The sequence below is a fragment of the Panthera pardus genome, unplaced genomic scaffold (genome assembly GCF_024362965.1).
Source record: "Panthera pardus isolate Hobbes unplaced genomic scaffold, ASM2436296v1 HiC_scaffold_11, whole genome shotgun sequence".
Lineage (NCBI taxonomy): Eukaryota > Metazoa > Chordata > Mammalia > Carnivora > Felidae > Panthera > Panthera pardus.
This window is the reverse complement of record NW_026526666.1, coordinates 104,768,213-104,786,637: the sequence shown is the minus strand read 5'-3', so window position 1 is coordinate 104,786,637 and position 18,425 is coordinate 104,768,213. Positions and strand designations below refer to the sequence as shown.

Sequence of the window (18,425 nt, the reverse complement as noted above, 5' to 3'; positions counted from 1 at the left end):
ATGTAATGATGTCAAGAGGCCTTTCCAGCTTAGAGAGCCTCTGGTCGTCCCCAGCTCCGGGCTCTCTCGCAGCATCTCCCCGGGGGTTGTGGGGCTGTGGGGGCGGGGCCAGGAAGCGGGAACAGCTCCCTTGCTGGAAAGGAGAACAGGCCGCGAGCTGCGGGGTGAGGAGGGGCCCGCCATCTCCCCCGTCTCCGGATGGAAGGGAGGCCCCGGGCTGAAGAACGACTGGGCATCAGAAGCCCAAACGGGGGTGGGCCTCGCGGGCAGAGGGGCTGGCGGCTCCTGGACACTCCCCTCCCACGGCCAGAGGAACAAGCGTGGTGTGGACTTAACGCAGCCAGGACAGGTCACGGTGGCCCCGAGGACTCCTGTCCCCCCCCACCCCCCCGTCCCAGCCACGCCACGAAGGGGGTACGGGGCAGGACTCTCAGAGCGGGGCCTGGGGGGGCTAGTCCCCCCGACGCTCCTCCCCGAAGCTGCACCTGCTGCATCGCACCCCCACCCCGGCCTGGGCCCTCCCCCTCCCTCTTCTGGCAGAAGCTTGGAGCAGACTCCAGACAACCTCCCTGTGCACGCCGCACGGTGTTGCCAGCGCGGGAGGGCGTCGTGAGACACACGTCTGACAGATTCCTCCCTTCTGCCCTCCTTCCGTCCTATCCTTCCTCCCTCCCTTTTTCCTTCCTTCTTTCCTTCCTTCTTCCTTCCTTCCTTCTTCCCTCCCTCCTTCCTTCCTTCTTTTCTTCCTTCCTCCTTCCTTATTTCCTTCCTTCCTTCCTTCCTTCTATCCATCTGTCTTTCCTTCCTTCCTTCTCCTTCCTTCCTTCCTCCCTTCCTTCCTTATTTCCTTCCTTCCTTCCTTCCTTCCTCCCTTCCTTCCTTCTTTATTTCCCTCCCTCATCCTTCCTTCCTTCTTTCCTTCCTTCCCTCCCTTCCTTCCCTCATCCTTCCTTCCTTCCTTCCTTCCTTCCTTCTGTCCTTCCTTCCCTCCCCGAGGAAAGGCTCTATGGTCCTCATCACCTAGGATGACAGCTGGACCCAGGGCCACACAGAGAAGAAGTGCTGTTTCTGTGGAAGGGACACACCAGGGATCTGGGCAGAGTCCCTGGCTACCCGATAGGGACACGCTTTTCGCCCCATCCCCAGAGCCCAAGACCCCTTCCCCCCCACACACACAGAGGGGAGCCACGGCTCCTGGGACCGGCTGCCCCCAAAGCCCACCCGCTCCAGATCCCCTGCTCTTGGTGTTGTGACTTGAAAACACTTCCTTGGAGCGGTTACCCCAAACCCCCAGACCCTCTCTGAGGGACGCCGGGAGCGTCTTCCAGGAAATCTGCTGCCTGCGAGGCGCAAAGGCCCCCTCGTGATGAATGCCCCTCAGAGCACAGGACACGGTGCGGGGCAGTCCCCTCTGTGCTCCTGACCGCTGGCACGAGCAGGTTTCCCGTCGGGGAAGGCGCTCGGGGACGGGCTGCCATGGCAAGTGCCCGCTGCTGGGAGGCGGCCAGCGGCCCTCGGTTACCCTCACGGTGCTGCCGTCTCAAAGCTGAAATCAAGGTGTCGTGGGGCGGGCTCCTCCTGGGGGCCTGCAATGGTGCCGGCCATCCTCGCCCCGTAGACCCCACGCCCCGACCTCCGCCTCCGTTGTCACGTGGCTTCTCCTGTGTGTCTGCAAAGACCCTCCTTCCAAACGAGGCACATTCTCAGCTTCTGGGCAGACGTGACTCTTGGGGGGGATGCTGTTGAACCGACTACAGGGACCACAGAGAGCTCTAGGAGGGGCACGTGCAGCCAGGGCTGGAAGCCAGCCAAGCAAGGGCAGCGGCCAGGTGACCGCTCCTTGTCTTTGTGCAGCCGCGAACCCGGGACCCTCCGTCACCCCCGCGCCTACGTCCTCACCTCTGCCTATGGATGCCGCTCCCCCTGCCAGGGTCAAGCAGAAGAGCGGAGAGGGGGCCCCATGTGTGGGAGCCAGAGCCCAGGAAAGAGGATCGGACGGCAGGCCGCGGAGGTGCAGGGCGTGGGGCGCGGCCACCTGGCCTGACGCGTGCCTGACCAGCAGCAGCCCTCGGGGCCCGTGACCGTGGTGGCTCCTGGGCCTCCAATGGCTGCCTTCCAGGCCCCCAGGCCGCCGTGTCTGTGGGCCGGGGGCAGAGCAGGGGTCTCCTGCCCTCGAGGCCACACTCAGCCTCGCTGGGCCCAGCGTGTCGGAGAGGGAAAATAGCTCTCTGAGTCCCCAGGCCTCTGTGGGCCACCACAGACAACCCTCCGTGGGACGAAAGGGCCACAGGCAGGGAGCAGGGAGCAGGGAGCCGGCCTGGGCCCCACACCCCCCGGGCCAGCGGGAAGGACCCCGAAACTAACATTCGCCATTTGCAATCCTTTGTTCCTACATCCTTCTTTTTATTTCTGAATTGTCGCTCGGCCAAGAGTCCCCCTCAGGGCCCCCGCCCTCATGAGACCCCAGGTACAAAATTGCCCAACCGGGGGGTCCTTCTTCCTGCCGGACCCCGCACTGAGGCAGTGCCTCGGGCCAGTGCAGAGAAGGTTCCTGAGAAGCTGGATCCGTCTGTGAGGCAGGGGCTCGGCCGGCAGCCTCTGCCAGGGGCCCCTCTGCCACCTGTCTGCCTCCCCATCTCCGTGGCCGTGAGCCCTCGGGCCCCCCACCCCGCCCTCCCTAATCACGCACCCTGGAGTCGTCTTTCAACACCGCCGTCCACACCGTTGGGACAACAAACGCGGCTGGTCCCGGGCAGGAATTCTGTTTATCCCGACAATAAGTTATTTGACCCGGACGCTGATCCGTTACTGATACTGAGCATATCAGCTCTTTGCCGGCTCTGCCTCTGCCCCCGGCTGCCGCTCGCAGACATCTGGGGTGAGAAGCGGGACCTCGCTGGGGAGGCCGTGTCATGGTGGCAGGGAGGACGCACGAGGGGCCTGGGCATCAGGGCTCACCCCTGTCCAGGAGGGAGGGACAGCAGGAGAGTCGGGGTGGCCCCGCTTTGGGAGGGGTCCCAGAGCTTCGAGGGTGAACCTCACGTCCTTCCTGGGTGGCCCCTCATAGCGGGTGCTCTGATGGGAGGTCAGAGGCGCGGGGGACCCAGGGCTGAGGAGCAGGGGTCTCCGGGGACTGGGAGGACCGGGAGTTCTCCATCAGGACAGTGAGCATGGAGGGCCCTCTTGCCGTGCAAGCTGTTAGATGCCTCTTTGGGTCCATATCTTATGCCTCGAAGGGCTGGGTATCTGGGCACAGAGTCCCGGGGGACTGATTCCCGTGACAGAGCCCTGGCTGGGCTGAGCAGTGAGCTGACTGGACCTGGAGGGACTCCAAGAAGTCCCCAGAAGTCCTGACTCCCAGCTGCTGTGGCCACAGGACTCGACCTCGGGTCTGCTGATACTTGGGGCTAGGTCATTCTGCTTGGGGGCCACCCTGTGCACTGGGCGGGGGGGGGGAGGGTGTTCGCCCATCCCTGGCTTCCACCTGCTAGGTGACACTGCGGGCGGAGGGGGTCCCCCCGGCTGAGGTGGCTTCCTGCTCCGTCAGCCCTGCTCCGGGAGCAGATTTACTCCTCCGGAGCCACCAGGTCTCTTACAAACGCAGCAGGAAACACACAGACCCTCCTCGTTCGAAGGGCCGTAGGCTGCCGCGTCCTGCTGGAGCCGATAGGACACGGTGGCACCCGTGTCACCAGGCGCTGCCACACAGGACAGCCCCTCCTCTGGGACAAAGAGGGTCCCATGCAGAGACACTGTGTTGCTGGGAGTGAGCTTTGTCAGACCCTGGACAACCCTCCGTCCCTCCAGGAGAACCAGGCTCGCGTGCGGACCTGGCAAGGACCCTGGGCTCTGTGAGCTGCTTAACACTGGGGCTCTGCAGCTGGGTGGCATCCTGAATGCCTCGGTTTCCCTGCCGTACAAAGGCACGATGCACAGAGCTCACCCCTCGGCTTCTTGTTCAGTGCACAACAGCATGGAGTGAGCACCGATGCCGGCGTGGCTGGAATGACCCCACCCCCCAGCAGCCCACCCCCCCCCCTTGCTCCAGCCACCGAAAGGGCACCCTCGCCCTGCGCCCACTGTCTGATGGCAAAGTGAGGAAAGAGCTTGGAGCCCCTCCGTCAGCCAGCTCTTGTCCCTGTAACGGCCTCTCAAGCTGTCCCCAAACCCACCAACCACGTTCTGCTAAAGTCAGGTGTGGGCGCCGTCCCGGAGGAGGCCAGACCGGACACGGACACCGTGCCCTGGGACGAGACAGGCCGCACTTCCTGAGCATGGCCTTGGCCTCAGGCCCCGCGGAGCCTGCACCACACAGTGTAGGGGACCGCCCTCCCCACCCAGGGGCCCTGTTCTGACCCCGTGGCACCTCGGGTGGCTGTGCTCAGGGCAGTGCCGGCAGCTGACGGTGGGGCTGGGCCGTGCAGCAGGTGGAAACGGAGTGAGCCCATCGTGACCATGGGGCTGTCGTGGGCTCAGGGCTCTGCGGTGGGAGGCAGATGTGCTGTGAGCCTGAGGCTGGGGGGCTTCTCTCCGGCTTCTTCATCTCAAGGGTTAAGTATTGGAGTAGGACCCTTCCTGCTCACCAAACCCCCCCCCCCGCCCCTCCCCTGGCCCCCAAAGCGTCTCACTTCCCAGATTTGGGCAACCAGAGTTCGTGGGAGCCCTGGGCAGTGAGCTGGGACCTCGGCTGGCTTGTCGAGGCTGCGGGGATCCGACCGGACTCCCCACTGACGCTCGAGAACCTCGCGTGGCCGAGGCACCAGACGTGCGGTTTAGAATCGTCCTGACCTCACACCGAAAAGGGAGACCAGGGGGTTCAGCGGAAGCGGCTCTTTCTGGAGTCCTACGCGCTGCTGAGACCCACGGAGACTCCAGGCTCAGAGGGCAGAGCAGGACCCCCTGTGAGTTAGCTCCCTGCCGGGGCCAGCCCTCCCCCTCCCAGCTGCTCAGCCCACGGGAAGAGGGGCGCCTGTGGTCTGTGCAGTTTCCAGAGAGGGGTATCGTCAAAGAGGCCCCGGGCCACCCCCCACCCCCGCCCCGGCCGACGCAGCCGTCATTGCCGTGGGCCTGACTCCGAGTCCTGGGCGCCCAGGCCGCTCCCTTCACAGAGGGCTGGGGCCGGGCCGCGTGGGGTTCTCGCAGCTGGGAAGACACGCACCGAGGTACGGAAGTTCCCGGGGCTGGGGGGGGGGGGGGGTGAATTGTGGCCTCACTGTCCCTTTAAGAACGCAAGCCCATCTCTCCGCCAGCGTCTCTGATTCCCGTGTCAAGTGACAAGTGATGACGGGAGTCTCTGGAGAACAACAGCTGGAATTCTCAGCCACGAGGGGTTAAGGACGCCTTTGAGACTCTGGCCACCCACTTTACCTCGGAGTCGCCAAGTCGCAGGCAGCGTTTAACTCCTGCCTGGCCGGAGCTGCGGGCGCTGGGCTGGGATGACGCTGACCTGGAGCCGAGAGCAGCCTCCGGCCTCGCCCGCCCCGCTCTCACCCCTGCGTGCTGGCCCTCCTCTCCGCTCGCCTCCCTCCTCCTGCCCCCGCAGCCCCACCTGTAACTGCCGAGGTTCACGGCCCTTTCTCTGTCTCCTGCCACCTCACCGTGCTCCCTGTCCTCATCCTGGGGACACAGACATGCCCCCTCCAGCCGGCCCCCTCTCCAGATCCCGAGCCGAGGGCCTCCCCAGGGCCCACTCGTCCTGGCTGCACAGCAGTGAGAAAACAGACCACCCGGCGGGGGATGGGGGGGGGGGGCGTGGGGGCGCTGCGGGGGAGGGCCGGCTCGTGGGGAAGCGTGGACCCTGCGAGGCCCTCAGATCTTGGGCCAGAATGAGGGAGCCCACCTTCGCTCCCTCCTGGAGAGGAGGCCGCTGAGGATGCTGCCCTCCCCCCTCGGGGAACCATCTGGTCTCACCTGCTGCTCCGGGGCAGAAATTAGAGCTAGAGCCGGCCTCCGAGGGGGCCTGGGGTCAGAGGGGGAGGACACAAGAGGTGGTCCTTTGTGCCCAGAGGGAGGGGGGCTTTCGTGGAAAGCACGGGAAGCAGGCCTGAATGCTGGGGACAGCTCGGTGCTCTCAGCTGCAGCAGCCACCCAGCCGGGTTCCATCTGATAAGGAAGGACGCTAAGCCTAAGCCGCACTGACAGGCCCTCGCCCACCGCCCCCCAGGGCCTCCTGCCCGCCAGCCTGGACCCGGCCAGCTTGGGAAGCGAGGGAGAAGGGGCCTCGGCCTCCAGCATGGGCTTTGGCCGTGGAGGATTGCAGCTTCTCCCTTCCCCCTTGCACACCCAACAGGGCACACTCAGAGCCCACCCGAGGCCGCCCACACACACACACACACACACACACACACACACACACACACTCCCCGCGGGCTCTGCCGACAGCCCGCCTTTATCCCAGGGCCTGTTGATTGAGACACGCGCTGCTTCCGCAGCGGACAGGCGGTCGGCAGATCCACAAACTGGAGACCCCGCCCCCAGAGGCCCCAACACCCTTGCCGAAGAAACGCGTGAACGAATGAACGAAGGGACCAGGCGGCAGAGATCCCAGACTCTACTCCCAGGCTAAGCGACCGCTGAAAAGGGGGCAGGAACGGGGGGTGGGGGGAGGAGGCCTCTCTCGGCCTGTTCTTTAAGAATTAAGCCAAATCCTGGAGGAAAAACGCGTTTGTCCAAAACGCCTAATTAGCGGCCGCGCAGGATCCTGGTCCTCGGGACACCGACAGGCAGGGGAACAGGCAGGATGGCCTTTCTCTCTGTTGCCCGGCACCCTGGGCCGAGGTGTTGGCAAGAGGCTGAGGAGCCGTCACCCCTGGGTCCCCTGTCCTGGGCTCTTGGCGGTTCTGTTCTGGGCTAATTGGCCCTCATTAGCAGTCTCCCCTCCTTGGGTGGGACGGCCATGAGCTGTCACCCGGCTCCCCTTTCTGTCCGCTCTGTGCGTAGTCCTGGAGGGGTTTGGGGACTCCGGGCTTGGGGTGTTTTTTTCATTTCACACAGGTGTCCCCGAGTCTCAAAGGATGACAGAGGTGTGACCTCCACGTCCGTCTGGACAGTGGCTCAACCGCGTCCCTGAAGAATAAAGCCCGGCCCTGGGGCCAGCAGACGCAGGCGCGGGCGTGGGGGCCCCCTAGGGCCGTGTCCCGGGCGGATGCAGCTGCCCCGGGGACACCGGCCCGCCCCGCCCCGCCCCGCCCCCTCCGCTCTCGCCCATCCTCAGGCCCAGGTGGCCACTCCGGTGGCATATGCCCGCTCCCGATTGGGGAGGTGCGTGCACTTGGAAATGCTAATTACATTCTGCCTCACGTTGTGTACTCGTTCCCAAGAAAATCATCTATTAATTGATTCCAATTACTCTTAATTGTTTCTCATACATTTCAATTAGGCGGCCCCGTTGTTACAGGCGGGAGCTCCGGGTTAGAGAAGCAATCATCACGCCTCTAATGGCGGGGGCGGCAGGGGGAGCTCTGCCGAGGGGCGGCGGCCAGTGGCCACGGCCAAGGCCGGCCCTCGGCTCCCGCGGCCCCCGCGAGCGCGGAGCCTGTCCTTTCTTTCGGGGGCTTTGGGGCCTCCTGCCTCGGGCGGGGGGCAGCCTGGGTCCCCACGGTGCCTTCCGTCCCGGGGGAGGGGACAGCGGCTGCACTCCCAGGACCACCCCCCCGCCCCAGCCCGTGCCCCAGCCGCGGGCCACACCCACGGGGAACCGAGAAAGACCAGGCGGGAAAGTCAGGTCCTGAGGCTTGTGGGGAAGCCTGGCTTGCTTTATTCTGGCTTTTTTGGGTTTTTTTGGTTTTTTTGTCTTTTGTTTTGCGTGGCAAGATACATAACATAAACTCGCCGTCGTAACCATCTTCAAGGGTGCAGTTCGGTGGCGTCCCCAGCACTGTGCAGCCGTCACCCCCTTCCAGAACCCGTGCCTGGCAGCACCCCGGGCAACCGCACACCTGCTTTCTGCGTCTCTGTGTCCCCCCATTCCGGGCACGCGGCCCTTCCCCCTAGCGTTTTGGGGGTTTGTCCACGACGCGGCAGGTGTCGGTAACGCGTTCCTTTTTATGACTGAATAACGTCCCGTTGTGTGGATGGACGGCATTTTGCTCATTGAGTCCTCTGTTGATGGACATTCGGGCTGTTTCCACATCTCGGTTGTTGTGAATCGTGCTGCTGTGAACGTTTGTGTCCAAATCTCTGTTCGAACCTCGGGTGTTTGGGATGTTACTTAGGGTGGTCCTGCTGGGTCATCGGGTCCACCTACAAATCTTAGAGGGACAAAGCCTATGCGGTTGGGCAGCAGAGGTGACGGGAAGCGGTGCTGGTGAGGGGGCACCTTGGGGACCCCGGGAGGCCCTCGGGGAGGGGCTGGAGCAGAGGAGCACAGGACCGGAGAGGAGGCAGATGTCTGTGGAATGCGCAAGCGAGGCTTCTCCTCTCTGGGCTAAAGCGCCTGCCTCTAAAATCTTCCGGAACCTTCCCTCCATCAAAGTCTTTGTGGTACAGGTCGTAGATGTGGAGTCCAGCTGACGTGGCACGCATCTGACTTCAAACCCAGGTCGATGCCCTGGGCATCGGCCGCCCTCCCTGTCGAGTGAAGACGGGCTCACGCGTCCTGCACCCGAGGATGAGAGTCCGCATGGCCCCACACCCAACACACGCGAACTTCAGGAAACAGCAAAGACGGGGCAGACACGCACCGTGGTGTGGTCTGGAAGCCTCCCGCGTGAAGAGCCACAGCCCCGGAGCCCAGCCCAGGACCCAGGAGCTCCCATCAGCAAGGCCACAAAGTCTGAGAGACATGCCGAGGTCAGAGAGCGGACCCAAGCCTGTCCCCCCCTTCTCTGGGGACACCGCAGACGTTACTCAAGTCATTCCCGAAGTTGAGACGACCAGATCCTTCTGGTGAAAGCTGGCCCCCGAGCGCCCACCTGCAGGCCACCTGGGCTCAGCGCCCCGGATGCCTCCATGGCCGCCTTGGCCACCACAGCTGGAGACGTCACAGGGAGGGGGGCCCGAGGCGCCTCTCTCTCTGCAAATTTAGTGCCAACAACCAAACCCATTTTGCAGGGAAGGAGGCTTCCGAGTTCATCCATGACCTGCCCCCGCACCGACGGCCGACCGTCCCCCCGCCCCATTAGACGGCGCCTGCACGGATACTGGAAAGAGCCAGAGACCCTGGCCTCACCTGGACGCAGGCACGGGCAGGAGGGGAGGAGACACAGCTGGTCTCCCAGAGAGGACCGGGGACCCACTGCCAGGCTCCGGCCCCAACCCAGAAGGGGACACAGTGCACGCGGACCTAGCGCTGTGTGCGGCAGCCGCGATGGAGGCCGTGTTTCGGGAGCCGGGCGCCTCGTGCGGACGCGGGCTGAGGCCAGGCGGCCGCGCGCGGCCAGGTCCCTGCACGGAAGCACGCCTCCTCGGCCCTTCCGCTCGGCACAGTGGATGAAAGGACGTCATTGACTCGGAGCGAGGGGCCGCACGGAAACCTCAGGGGACACTGGGAAGCCCCTCCCGCGAGGCGTCCACAGAGAGCACGTTGTGTGTCCAAACTCGGCCACATGGCACGTGGCCACAAGTGCGCTCAGCGGAGTCGAGCGTGTGTGTTGACTTTTGACCGGCCAAGCCAAACACATAAACAGGACCTCAAAGAAGCCGAGCGGTAGAAGGACATCTGAAATCTGACCCCAGAGGCTGAGGTTTAAAAAACAAGACAAAACACGCCCCCGGACATAAATCCACAAATAAACTTTCCGAAGGAAAACGTCTACTTTTTCCGAGTCCACCCTTATTCCGGGTTCCGTCCCCGGTCCCGGTAGAAAAAAGCTCCACGTGGCCCGTGCGAGGAGGGGCCCCTCTGCCAGCCCCAGTGCCCAGCCGGGGTCACAGGGGCCGCGTGGGCTGGTCCCCCTGACCTGGGCCAGGGACCTCTCTCCCCGCCGGCCGTCAGAACCTGGCATCCTTGTGAAACTCCCTCGTGGAATTCTAGACTTGGATCCCTTGGCTGCCGACAGACGAGGCCGTGACACCCCCACCCACTAGCAAACCAGTCTGTGTGCCAGCCCCGTCCGCCGAGCCGGCCCTGGAGGACTCTGGAGGCAGGGGTGGGGGGTGGGGTAGAGTCTGACCGCCAGGCCAACCCATTGTGTGCGCCTTTCAGACACGCACGGGCACGTATACGTGTGCACATGCGCTGGTGTGGGAGTGTGAGCCTCCGAGTGCGTGCACATGTGGACGTGCCTGTGCACACGCGTGGAGAGGTATGTTTGGATAGGGTGCATGAGCGTGTGTGTGTGTGTGTGTGTGCACACCAGCTGTGGAAGGCTAAATCAGGAGAGAGGAGGAGAAGGAACGCCGTGAGGCTGGCTATGTTTTTCTCCTCATTTGAGCCTTCCGGATGTTTCCTGCTGTTACTTCTCTGAGCCGGCAGCCTAGCCTCCCTTTGTGGACGAGCAGCCATGTGGGTTCCTAGGAGAGCGTTGCTTTCTGGAGCTGGAGTCTCGGGGGGCAGGGGCACGCCCCCAGGACCAGGCTGGGTTCCCAAGGCATCACCGGCAGGGTCGCGATCTCTGCCTGGAGGGGCCCCTCTGCTCGAGCCCCGCCCGGTGGAGCGGCCGAGGGAAGGCTGCACCCCAGGCTTTGCTTCCGGGCCGGGGGTCTGGGCGCTGCTGGGCAGGCGAGACGGACACCGTGGGTGCACACCACACGGCCGTCACGGCCCTGAGCTGACGACCTTCCCTTTGCGTGATGTGGGACGGTTTTCCATTTGTCCTCTCTGGTTGGGGACACCAGGTGGCACAGGAGGTAAATTTCTTCCTGATTTTCATTTCCAGCCCCTTCTCATGCGACGACCCAGAGCCAAGCGCCCTGAGCGGTGACGCTAGAAAGCAAGAAGATGGGGAAAGAGACAGGACACACACACGGGCGCACACACAGACACGCGTGCACACACGGAAGACGGTGGTCAGTTTTTCGTTCTAGAGAAACAAACAAACCGAATATCCGTTTTGGGGGCTGCAGGCGATGTTACTTGGCATTTCCAAGGGAGACTCCAGCTGGGGAGAGGGGGGGATCTGACGGGAAGGAAGGGACAGAGTACAGGCCCCCTGACACGGTGCAAGGACCCCCGCGTGCCTCCAGAAACCATCTGGATCCTCAGATAGGATGTGTCATTGGACCAGATGCCCTCCTCCCTCCTCACTGCAGGGCTGGAGAGGCCCCCGGAGCATCTGGCTCTTGGGCTCCCACAGATGTACCGCGGGCCCAGGATGCTCGATGTGCTCCCAGCTGTCTGAGCAACTAAGAGGTCCCTGGGGCTCCTAACCCAACCTCCTGACATCAGAGCTCCTTTCAAAGTTGGGGTGCTGGCCGCCCTGCCCGTCTGTCTACCCAGGGCTGATGGTTGACGAATACCTTCCAGGCTTGGCTCTTGTGCTGACAACCCAGGTCTGATGCCAGGCTGGGCACTCAGCTGGCTGGGTGGGGCGGGGGGCGGGGGAGTACCCAGAATCCAGGGGGTCTCGGCCACCATGCCCTCCTGGGGCTCCAGATGCAACCAGGACAGAAGGTGTCTGCGCGTGGATGGGGTGAGGGCCCTCTGTGGGCAGCACACGGGCCCCACTTCCTGGTGCCGAGCCGGGAGCTGACCAGAGCAGATAGGATCCTTGAGGATGGGCTGCCGAGGGAGCACCGTCCAAACCATTTCCGTGCTGGAGGGACTGTGCTGAGCTCCCCAAGCCCCAGAGAGCAGGAAGACCCAGTTCGGAGGGTGACAGGCAGCCTTGGAGTCCTTCTCTCCCTGCAGACATTTGCCCCCTCAGGCCATTAATTGGGAGTTTCTGAACCATTCACTCTGCTGTGTTCTTCCCAGGCCCTTTCTTTTCCAGGCACTCTGGGCATCCCCTGATCTTTCCCCTCCTAAAGCACGGTTTCTTAGACACCCTCTCCTCTGGCCACTAAGAGCTGAACCACATTTTGCGGGACATAGTCCCCAGTGGAAACAGCCCTCTGGGGACGGGAGGTGTCCCGTCCATCTTAACACCCCTGGCTCCTGCCTGGAGTGAGGCGCATACAGGCATCGATGCATCAGTGCCTGGAATGGTAAACAGACGGACGGATGGGCGATGACGGTCCTGGGCAGTGAGCCCTGGGGCGTGCTCAGAGCGCAGTGGAGAGAGTGCCTACCTCCCTGGAGAAGGTGTTGCCCTGCCCGGAATCCAGAGGGCATCAGGCTTTGTCCCTGATGAAGGGACACAGGCAGGGAGGCTGGACGGGCACGGGAGGGGCTTTGGAGAGAGACCAGCACCTTGCTCTCATGAGACCCCAGCGTCTCTCACCGTGGGCCCCGCGGACAAGAAACGTGCAAGGTGGGGCCGACCCCTCCTCTGCCCAGCATGTCCCCAACTGCCAGAATCATCAGAGAGCCACCCGCTCACGGGGAAGGATGGTCCCACCCAGCCGGGAGGTGAGGACTTCAGGCAGACGGCTTCTCGATCCGTGGAAAGATGCAACGCTTCTGGGCAGCGGACCAAAGTTGGAAAAACCATTCGACGGGCAGGTGCTGGGACCAGGGAAGGTGTGATCTGAGTGCCCCCCCCCCTCCTCTGGGGTTGCCAGCAGAATTTCTGAGATGATCCCAAGGGTGAGCAGTGACGCACCTGCCGTCTGGAATCTGCCACCTGACGTCCTCAGGATAGAGTTCCATCCCCACCTTCTTCTGGAAAAGGGGCCGCGGGTCCTCGACAGCACCAGCCAAGTTCTTACTGGGGTCCTGCCCACGCTGGCCGGGCCCCATTCTGTCTTGTTTCTCCTGGCTGTGGACGTTCCGAACCCAGAGCATCCCCGACATCCCGCACGGACTCGGATACCTCTGACCCTCCGGGGCAAGCCCTCCAAGCCCCCACCCACCCCTCGGGAGGCCAGCAGAAAGGACTGTGGGCCATTGTCTCTCCTTCCCTCCCTCCCCCCGAAACAATTTGGGGATAGGCTGTAACATAATGAGTGCAAGCATTTACCTGATGAACATCTCAGGAGGGGGCAGCAAAATGCCGATAAATGCCAAACTCCTGCTTCTGGAGAGCCAGCGTCACGGATCAGTGCGTCCGGGGGTGTCTGGAACATTCCCAGGGAAAATAAAACAATTATTTTTGACAACTTGCATCAATACCATCTACATTTTTTCCCTCTACGGCGCTCCCCTCCCCCACTCCCCGGCCGTCCCTTCTCGGCTCGTCTGTGTCTTTGGGAAACTCAATAAGCCAATTGTAAGCCTCATCGATCGTATTTGGGGGCCTGAAAATTCAGCAGACAGCACAGTGTTAAATTATTAACTAAATGTTTCCACTCGCTGGGGACATGCTTCTGTAAAGACCATCTAGATGAACAATGGCCTCTTTATGAAATTAACAGCCAGAGAGATGGTTGAGGAGGGGGAGCACAAGTCCCAGAGGGACTGAAGGAAGGTGCCCCTGTGCCCCTCCGCACAGGGGAGAGGGGTAGAGCTGAGCACTTCTTGGGGGGGGGGGGTGCCTCCAGAGGAGGGAGCACAGAAGGTCCCCAGGCACCTCATGCCAGGCAGCGTGGTGCCAACGGCCCCGGGCTGAGGAGGAGGACACGTGGCTGTCTGAGCCGTGGCTTCCGCTTTGCTGTCACGGGAAGAGCATCCACAGGACGGCAGGTTGTGAACAAGCTCACAGCCAAGGCGCCAGGCAGAGTTCAGAGTGCACACCCGCCCCCCAGCCAGGCTCCCTCTCAGCAAGGCTCCCTCCCCCAGCCAGGCTCCCCCACCAGCCAGGCTCCCTCCCCCAGCCAGCCTCCCCCCCAGCCAGGCTCCTTCCCCAGGCAACCTCCCCTGCCAGCCAGCCTCCCCTCCCAGACAGGCTCCCCTCCCAGCCAGGCTCCCCCCCAGCCAGACTCCCCCACTAGCCAGGCTCCCCACCAGCCAGGCTCCCTCCCCCAGCCAGGCTCCCCCCCTCAACCAGTCTCCTTCCCCAGGCAGCCTCCCCTCCCAGCCAGGCTCCCCCCACCAGCCAGTCTCCCCCACCAGGCAGGCTCCCCCCACCAGCCAGTCTCCCCCCGAGCCAGGCTCCCCTCCCAGCCAGGCTCCCCCCCCCAGCCAGGCTCCCCCACTAGCCAGGCTCCTCCCCCAGACAGGCTCCTTCCCAGCCAGGCTCCCCCCACCAGCCAGCCTCCCTCCCCCAGCCAGGCTCCCCCCGAGCCAGGCTCCCCTCCCAGCCAGGCTTCCCCCCCCAGCCAGGCTCCCCCACTAGCCAGGCTCCTCCCCCAGACAGGCTCCTTCCCAGCCAGGCTCCCCCCACCAGCCAGCCTCCCTCCCCCAGCCAGGCTCCCCCCGAGCCAGGCTCCCCTCCCAGCCAGGCTTCCCCCCCCAGCCAGGCTCCCCCACTAGCCAGGCTCCTCCCCCAGACAGGCTCCTTCCCAGCCAGGCTCCCCCCACCAGCCAGCCTCCCTCCCCCAGCCAGGCTCCCCCCACCCAACCAGGCTCCCCTCCCAGCCAGGCTCCCCCCTCCAGCCAGGCTCCCCCCCAGACAGGGTATGCAGGTCACAGAGGCAGTGACAGATGCTCCCTCAGCCTCCTTCACGCCCAGCAAGGGCTAGGCCGGGTGCCCGGGGCCAGGGGGCAGCGTGTTCAGACAGCCATTTCCTCTGGGAGCTCCTGGTCCGCTGAGGGAAGCCCAGAGCAGACTGACCACTGGGCCACGTGCCTCGAGAGCATCTCCTGAAACAAGTGACCAGGGACATCCCACAGCCTCCATCCGTGTGTCCGGCCAGCCCAGCCGGCGCGGCCCGCAGCAAGGGGCAGACAAAGATGGGGAAGCAGGGTGTCGGAGTTACACACGCTTTCTGGGTTCGAAGATCAGCAGCGTCTTCATTCAAAACCGGAGTAGGGCCTGCACGAAGCCAAAGTTTAAGTTTTTAAAGCAGTTTTTTAATGTCCATTTTTGAGAGAGAGCGTGGGGAGGGGGGAGGGGCAGAGAGAGAGAGAGAGAGAGAGAGAGAGAGGGGATCCCAAGCGGGTTCCCCGCTGTCAGTTCAGAGCCACGTGACCCGAGCCGAAATCAAGATTCGGATGCCACCCGGCGCCCCGGGTCTTCCAGGCCGCTTCGCTCCGCCAACAGGTGGCAGCCGGAAAATCTCACCCGCTGGCCTCTGACCGCTGCTCTTCTGTCTGCGCCCCAGCAACAACCTTGAAACCCGCAGTCCACGCCAGGTCCTCGGGGGAGTTCACGGGCGTTTCCCCAGGGAGTCCCCTCCCCCACTGAGCCGCTTGTGACAAGTTCCAGGGCAGAGAAATGAACGGTCGCCGATCCGGGGAAAGCCACGGGGCGGACGGGACCGCCAGGCCACCCGCTAATTGGGCGGCAGCTTGCGTCACATCCGCTCGACGCCCGCAGGGAAGGTGGCTCGCGGGATGACGCGGCCACAGCTTGTGAATGTGGGCCTCCGGGGGGCTCCGGCCCGCTCACACGAAACATAGCAGGAGCTGACAGGACGGAGCGTTTTTCTTCTGTGCCAATCGCGTTCTGGGAGTTTCCCCGGGCGTCTCATTCAGCTGTCACAACAGTCCACCCGGATGACTCTGTCCCCATTTTATGAATCAGAGACCTGAGGCCCTGAAAAGATACAGGACCCACACAGCCTCCCGTCCAGCCAGGGGTGGAGCTGAGACTCAAACCCGGGCAGCGTGGCCTCCGGGCCCCACACGCGCGCCACGTCGCACGGATGATAAACTGTGCAGATCACGAGCGTGTGCCCAGACGGCTTTTGACAGATGTAACCCCACCCGAGCTGAGGTGGAGGGCATTTCCATCAGCCGTCACTCCCGACCCTGCCGGCCCGGGCGCCCCGGGGCACGCGGCCACCCCCTTCTGACGGCTATGGCCTCTCCAGATGACTTCCACCTGTCTTTGAGATCCCTACGGACAGACTCATACCGTCTCCTCTCTTCCTTCGCTCCTTCTGCTCAACCTAATGATGTTTGACATTTATCCACGATGTTGCATTTGCCAGTAATTCGCTCTTTGTCACCACTGAGTGGTGTCCTGTGGCCGAAGGAGATCACAGGGTGTTTTTCCGTTGTCGTCCTGCGGGTGGCGCACTGGGGGTCATTTCCAGATTAACTACCGTGAATATAGTGGCTGCGAACATTCACGCACAGGCCTTTGTGGACCCAAGTCTTTATTTCTCTCGTGTAAGTGACCTAGGAGTGGAATCTTTGGGTCCTAGGGCGAGTGTATGTCTAAGCGTGTGAGACATTGCCAGGTTGTTTTCTAACGTAATGAATTACTTCGCATCCCTGCCAGCAGTGGCCGACTCTTCAGCCGCCCCGTTCCTCACGGACGTTCAACATTGTCCATCTTGTAACCTCCCGCCATTCGAGTGGGTCCAACACGACGTCTCCCTGTGGTTTCAGTACACATTTCCCTGATGATGAATGGTGTTGAACATATTTTCATCTCATGTGCTTACGAGTCTTGGGTGTAATGGCTTTTGTGCGACGTTTATTCAAGTCTTTTGTCCATTTTTTAAATTCAGTTGTTTGTTGGGGCTCCTGGGTGGCTCAGTCGGTTGAGCGTCCTGCTTCGGCTCAGGTCATGATCTCATGGTCTGTGAGTTTGAACCCCGCGTCGGGCTCTGTGCTGACGGCTCGGAGCCTGGAGCCTACTTCGGATTCTGTGTCTCCCCCTCTCTCTGCCCCTCCCCTGCTCGCGCTCTTTCTCTCTCTCTCAAAAACAAATAAATGTTTAAAAAAATTTTTTTAATTAGACTGTCTTTTTCTTGATTGAGTTTTAGGAAATCTTTAGGAGATAAATCTTAGTCGTTTTACGTGTACAGCAAATATATTTCTCCTACCACAAGGCTTGGCTTTTTCCTTCCTGAACTGAGTTTTGGGGTGAGTGGAATTTTTTTCAATGTTTTGTGTTTAGTTCTTCTTTAATTCAATTTATGTTTTCTGTTCCATTTTCTATCTCCTCTTTCTTCTGACACTTTGGTTTCACATACACCAAATATTGTCCCACACAATATTTGCACTCTGTTCACTTTTGTTTCAATGCTTTGAGACAGAGCTGCTGTCACTGCAGCTCTGTTCACTTTTATTTCAATGCTTTGTTTTTTTTTTTTAATTTTGATTGGATAATGTTTGTGGGTCTGTCTCCAAGTTCTCTTACATTCTCTTCTGCCATCTTCAACTTACTCTGAGAGCCCATCCAAAGACTCATTCATTTCACACATTGTGCTTTTTTTTTAATGTTTATTTATTTTTGAGAGAGAAAGAGACAGAGCATGAGCAGGGGAGGGGCAGAGAGAGAGGGAGACACAGAATCCGAAGCAGGCTCCAGGCTCCAGCTGTCAGCACAGAGCCAGACACGGGATTTGAACCCATGAGCCGTGAGATAATGACCTGAGCCGAAATCAGATGCTTAACCGACTGAGCCCCCCAGACGCCCCAGCCCACGCTGTACTTTTCAGTTCTAGAATTTCTGTTTGGTCTTTCGTTGCATTTTCCATTTCTCTGGCAGCCTTTCCTGTCTGTGCACTCATTATGATGATCTTTTTATTTAAGTCTTCAGACATACGTAAATAGCTGCTTTAAAGTTTTTGTTGTTAATTCCAATACCTGGGTCATATCAGAGTTGGCTTATCTGGGCTGTTTTCCTTTGACTCTGGGTCACATGTTCCTGTTCCTTTATACATTTAGTAATATTTCTAATTTTTTTAACGTTTATTCATTTTTTGATAGAGAAAGACAGAGCGTGATGGGGGAGGGACAGAGAGAGAGGTAGACACAGAATCCGAAGCAGGCTCCAGGCTCCGAGCCATCAGCACAGAGCCCAACGCGGGGCTCAAACTCACGGACCATGAGATCATGACCTGAGCCGAAGTAGGACGCTCAACCGACTGAGCCACCCAGGTGCCCCAGTAATTGTTTCTTGTTTCATCATACTGGGCATCATGGGTGACATGCTGGAGAAAGTCCAGATTCTGTGAGTTTCCTCTGGAGACTGCTGGGCTTTGTTCTGGCCGACCTTTCAGTCACTGGCTGCCCCTCCTTGAACTCACCTCACAGAAGCTTTGCGAATACTCGGCTGGGGTGTATCCGTTTCAGTTTTGCTCTTACCCTCTGAGTTGACAGGACTCGAATCCCGGATCTTCGTTCTCCTGCTGTGGGGAACGGTAGCTGGGATGTTTGCTCAGCTCTCTCAGCCTTCCGGCCGTTGCCTTCGACTGGGGCCCTTGTGGTGTCCCCCGGGCTTGGCCAGTGCAGGAGCAAGCCCAAGACTCGGAGGGGTTAGCTGCACACTGGGGACCCCTGTCTATGTCCCCCTCCTCTCCAGAAGTTCCTCCTTCCACTTCGAGCCGCTCTGGCAGGCTCCAGGCTCGTCCTCCGGCACCTCAGTCTGGCAAGATTGTGGCTTTCTGCT

General features: G+C 61.4%; 1 protein-coding gene and 1 long non-coding RNA gene across 7 annotated transcripts in view; one reads left to right on the top strand and one right to left on the bottom strand.

Moving 5' to 3' along the window:
• Window positions 1–18,425, top strand: part of PRDM16 (PR/SET domain 16) — a 315,500-nt gene that overhangs the window by 213,689 nt on the left and 83,386 nt on the right. The gene's annotated exons all lie outside the window — the stretch shown is intronic.
• Window positions 7,963–13,112, bottom strand: LOC128775920 (uncharacterized). 2 transcript variants are annotated; one of them, XR_008420909.1, is made up of 3 exons: window positions 12,999–13,112; window positions 12,642–12,797; window positions 7,963–8,249 (listed from the first exon to the last, which is right to left on the bottom strand). It is a non-coding gene; the product is annotated as an uncharacterized LOC128775920 (long non-coding RNA). The 2 variants fall into 2 exon arrangements; XR_008420910.1 differs by lacking the exon at window positions 7,963–8,249 and adding an exon at window positions 12,438–12,544.